This window comes from Zonotrichia albicollis, chromosome 13 (assembly GCF_047830755.1).
Source record: "Zonotrichia albicollis isolate bZonAlb1 chromosome 13, bZonAlb1.hap1, whole genome shotgun sequence".
Classification (NCBI taxonomy): Eukaryota; Metazoa; Chordata; class Aves; order Passeriformes; family Passerellidae; genus Zonotrichia; species Zonotrichia albicollis.
This window is the reverse complement of record NC_133831.1, coordinates 19801257-19806857: the sequence shown is the minus strand read 5'-3', so window position 1 is coordinate 19806857 and position 5601 is coordinate 19801257.

The window sequence follows — 5601 nt, the reverse complement described above, 5'->3', positions numbered from 1 at the left end:
CAATCACAGCGCGCCGGCGCTAGGGCTGCGCAGCGCTATTGGCGAAGAGCGCCGCCAGTCACCAGCGGATTCGGGGGTTTCCAGCGCATCGCGCTTGTATGAGCCGCAGGGGAGGGGGCGGATGGCGGAACACTCCCCCTGGAGGACGCTGATTGGTCGCGCAGGGCGGGAGGGCGGGACTTCTGGCACACCGGAGACGCTAATTGGATGGCGCGCGCGTGCCCCCAGGGGCGGGGCGGGCGCTGCGCGCCGGTGTTGGTGCGCGTGCCACGCCCCGCTCCGGGCCCGCGCGGGGGCGGGGCGGCCTGAGGGTTCCCCTGCCCTGGGCTCCGGTGTTCGCGGCCGCTCCGCCCCGAACGAGCCCGCCCTGCGAAGGGACACGCCCGCGTCCTGCGCCGAGTCCTGAGCCGGAGTCGCTGGTCGTTGTCCCCGGTGCGCGCAGCACGTGGGGCGGGACAGGCGCTCCTCAGAGGCGGCACAGACATCGCGGTGCGGTCCGGAGCCTCCCAGCCCCGGCGGGGTTAGCGGCAGGCTCTCCGTGTGCGCTGAGGGAAGCCAGGAGCGGACCAGCCGTGCTGGGGCACGAGAGGCGCTCCCCCTGCACAGCCCGGACCGTGCCGTGAGCCCGGCGTGGTTCCGAGCTGCAGCCGCGGCCGCTCCGGCCCCACAGCCGGCTCACGGATGTCCGGCTTCGGTCTGGCTTCAATACCCGCTTCTGAAATATTTTTGCTCCCAAGAAATTGAAGAAATGCTGCTGAATATTTCATGTAATAAAAGCCAAATGTGGTTCGTCGTTACCCGACCTACTTTAGATTGTGCCTGTCATCTGAATGCTGCGCTATTCTATCCACTTAGCAACTTCCACTGCTCCATTTATTCTATCCGCTGCTGTTTATAGATAGTGAGCTCTGCTTAAATTATGAATGAGAGAATGAGCTCTGCTAGAGAAGGGAGTTTCTCAACAGGACAGTTAGGTTTAAAAACTCCATTAGAGAATATATGTTTTTATTCACGTAGGATTCTAAACTAGTGCTTTAAATTTCATTTGAAAATATGTCCAAAGTTTTGCACTTTTAGAAATGACCTTCCTACAAAGAAGCATCTTTTAAGGATATAGCATTTGATCATGCACCTCAGGAAGTTACAGTAATATTGGCATATAAATAAACACTTTCCTGGTTTCTTAGCATCTGTAACATTCCCTTAACATATGGTTTTATGTAATTTAGTAACGTGCAGTTCAACATTATCTAAAACAGTTATTCTGTTCCCTGTAGTTCTCCAGAATTCAGAGACAGTCAGTAAGCAGACCCAATGCATCCCAGATCAGGCTGGAGTGCCCATTTCTAAGTTCTGAAGCACTCTGAGTCACTAGCAAGGATTTTGCTAGGAAGATGAGAAGGCAGAACAGGGGGTTTTATTTGTTTGGGTATGTGTAGGATGGAAAGGACACAGACACCAGCAGGAGTTTTTTGGGAACTCCCGAGGGAGCAATGAGATTCCATCTGCTGTGGAATGAATGCTCACACTAATCATTCCCCCTAGTTCCTTAAAAGAAAAGTTGCATTTCTAAGTCTCATTTAATTTTTAAATAATAAATAACATTGAAAATATATTATACTAAACAATATGCTAAGATTTATGCCTTCCTGATTTTGCAGAAGAGCGCAGAGTAACCCCAAGTCATGCTCTGCTGATCCTCAAGGTGGCTATCTACACACAGCTGCTGCAGCCTCTGCTCCTGGAGCTGCCTTTCTGCTACTGCAAACTGCATTAACACGTCTGCTAGAAGTCCTCTTATCCCAAATTTCACTATGTTTACACACTGGGTATAAATAAATCACATGTGGAACATGACTGTAAGTATTAGCCAAAGTACACCATAATTATATGTGAGAAGAAAAGGGGACAGGACAGATACATTGATACATAAATATCAGACTTCTTGATAGGAATGACTACATGTAGTGGTCCTCATAACTCAGAACCAAAATTTTAAAATATTTTAAATATTTTAATATTTAATATTATTTTGCTATTTTAAAATATTCTGCATTCCATGTAATTGCATAATTATGAACTTAATTCAGTAGGAAAAATGACCAACATGGCCCATTGGCAAAGGCTGTCACTCTGCAGACAGAACAGTGCTTGTGACATTTAACCCAAGTTAAAATCCTGTTGACCCACTGGGCTTGCACACAGCTCCGTGTCACTGCCAGACCTCAGATAAAAGGCAGGCCCAGACTGCTGTTTACTCCAAAGCTCCTTCATACTCCTTTAGAAGTATGAAGGAGCTGCAAAGTGATAACAGGACTTTGGCAGTGTACAGTGAGCCTGCTACATCTCTTTTATGTTGAAAACCCTGTCAGTAACACCAGCACGAAGACATTTGCCGTTAAACAGCAAATGATTTCTTTAAACCACACTCTTGTTAAGAGAGACATGTTTTGTAATAATGAAGTATGGTAAACAAATTTCACTTCCAAATGACACAACACTGTGCAATTACATATTATAGCATGGAACAGAATTTTGTGCTGTGCCAGGATAGGAGTGTGGTATTCATTTATCACAGCACTGCCCCGAAAGTGCAGAGTATTCATCAAAACAGATCATTTTTTTCTGCTAATTCAAACATGGAAATGGTTGGTATTTATCCAGCTGCATTAAAAAAACAGTGAGGAAAGGATCTTGTAGAAGCATCAAAGACAATATGACTGCATTTTCTAAATATTAGTTATATGATAAAAAGGGACTTGGATAAATATGTCAGGTATTTCTGCCTCTTATTATCTACTGTTCTAATTAATGATTTAGTAAAATAAATCATGCTTAGCTAAATAGTTTGGGGCTGGAGATGGAAAAACAGCACAGACTGCAAAGTTGCCTGAAGCTGCCCTTCTTAGGACAGAAGCTGAAGAGTATTTTGTACAGCAACATTCTTTAACAAGTCCTTGCTCTGCTTGTGATAAAATGCCAGTAAAATCTGCCAGAAAACTACAGTTCATATGTGACATTGATTTTGCTCTTAAGCTTTCCAGCTGATACCAGCTTTGTAGTCTATGGTTAAATATTGTATCTGTCAGGGTTTGTGTAATCTGTCTGATTGGGAAAATGGGAACTGCCCAGATCAGGGTATAAATCAAGGCAGAGTGTTTGACACTGGGGGAGCAATCTCTTTTGGTTCTTTAACTCTCAAAAGCACACAGCCTTTCAATAGTGGCAGGCATCCTTTACATGGCATCACAATGCTGGCTCATCTCTTGGCTGCTCACCAAGGTTTGCCCATAAACTTTCCAGTTATTCTTCTTAAAATTAGTCATTTCATCTTAAATGGGTATGGAGGACATAACTCACATGACAGCCACCTTTTATGCACTGCACTGTTATGATTTTAACCTTGCCTCTCTCCTGCATTATTGCAGAGCACACATTTCCCATATCCCCTGGTAGGTGCATTATAACACAATGGTCTGTATGCCTGACAAAGTCAGTGCTCTCACAGAACACAAACTGAGCCACTGCATCAGGATCCCTTTTCCATCCCTGACAATGACAGAAAATGCTTTTCCATTAAAATTTACCACAGTTTTATGAGTGTTAAAGTAAATTGATGGTGTAAGTGCACTTGCCTGTCTCTCAGAATGCTTTGGTGCCATTGTGAAAATTTTCTTTTCAACTGCTTAACCTTTACATAATATTTGACTGTTGGAAGCATAGCTGAGAATATAAAAAGAAATATTAGTTATGCATTCTGCTAGCAAACAACACTGTGTACTGCAGCGTGTTTTGCGTGTGCTGATCAAGTAGACACTTAGCAAAGTAAAATGCTGCCAGACTAACAGCACTGGGTCCCAGTGAAGGACAGTTTGGACCAAACCTGAGCTGCTGTTTGCACCAAACCTGAGCTCTGGGAGCAGGATGAGGAGCAGCAGCAGCCTGCCAAACCTGCTGTGGATGTCACAGCTCCTGGGCATGAGGAACACCCTCAGGAACCAGCTGCGACCATAATAGCTGCCTCTATTCAGGCAGGCAGAAGTCTTGTGGAACACCCTTGATTTGTAAATATAATAACACATTTCATTTCTTTTAATAATCCAGGTTGATTTTACTAGAACTTACTTATTCTGAAATAATTGAAAGTAGAGGTCACACTTAATATACTGAAAAATGTACTTTTTCTTTTCTTTTCACTCTACCAAGAGCAGGACAATAGCATTAAACATCACAAAATAATACACTGCTTTTTGGCAACACATAAATTAACTATTTCCAAATTCAAAGTTTAGATACATCTGTAAACTGTCAGCATGAGTGAAATACGCTGAAATCCCCCTCGGTTTTTGCTCACAATTGTAACCAAAGCCATAAATCTAGCTTTAAAGGAATGAGAGAAGTGCCAGGAACCCATGCCTTGTCTGCACTTAAAAGAGTTGGCTGGTACAGCTACACCTTAGAGCTGAATTGGCAAGCACAGATTTCTTTTCGGGTGTAACTTAAATCACTTTTCTCATGGAATAGGCTAAAGTGGCTGAAGGACTCTGCCAATACAACAGCATCCACTCCAGGGCTTTTGCCAGTGGGGCTGTAGCTGCATGCAAGGGATTTTTCATCATTCTGACAGCTATTTTGGCAAAACTCCTACATTTAGACCAAGTCCAAGTTAAAGTTGGCATTGTTTTACATTGCAAATAAAGCAGAAGAGAAGTATTACCAGTTTATGGCCCTGATTTTACATTATTTTAAATTGTTTGTTCTAAAGGAATGTGTGGGGCAGGATCCACGTGGTCCTTTGGAGGCTTGCCTCCCACATTTGTGCTGCATTAAAATTGCTTGGTTTTTCAGTGACTGAACTTTGGCAAAGGGGAAACTTACCTTACTCATAAAAGATAATGTCCATATTACTTACCCCAAGAATAGCCATCCTGGTGGTTTAAAGGAAATTTCCAGACTGAAGTGAACTCCAAAAGGAAGCATCTGGACCAAAGGATATGTGGATTAATACATTATTCTTCATCTTGTCCTCAGTTCAACAATGAATTTAAACACATATAGGATTAACTTTAGGCACACTCATAAGCCCATCTCAACTTTAGTAATCATGTCAGATATGATAATGCTCCTATTTGAAATTTAATTGAGAAGATATTTGAAATTAATCATGTGTTCTGCGCTATGCAGAAGCAGGATTTCTGTCAGAAGTGCAAGTTTACGCAGAGCAAGGCTGTTTGTTGTGATGCCACGTGCATTTTTTTCCCTGAACTGGATGTTAAGCCTGTATTTTAAAGACATCCCAAGGGGCATTCTTTTTCCGCATAAGTACATTTTACGTGCTTAGCTCTTTTTCCCCTAATCTCCCTTTAGCTGAGTGTTTTTTTGGCTTCTCTGCCCATGCAGGGTGGTTTGCATGGGCTGTGCTGATGGCACGGTTTGCTGCGAGGTCTCTCCGGTACCGGGGCCGCTGTGCTGGGCCGGAGCCCCGGAGCGGGACCGGGCCGGGCCGGGCCGGGCTGGGCTGGGGCGGCCCCGGGTGCGGAGGCTCCGGAGGGTTCATGCGCAATGGGGCAGCGGCACTTGGGGAAGTGTGATTTAACCGAG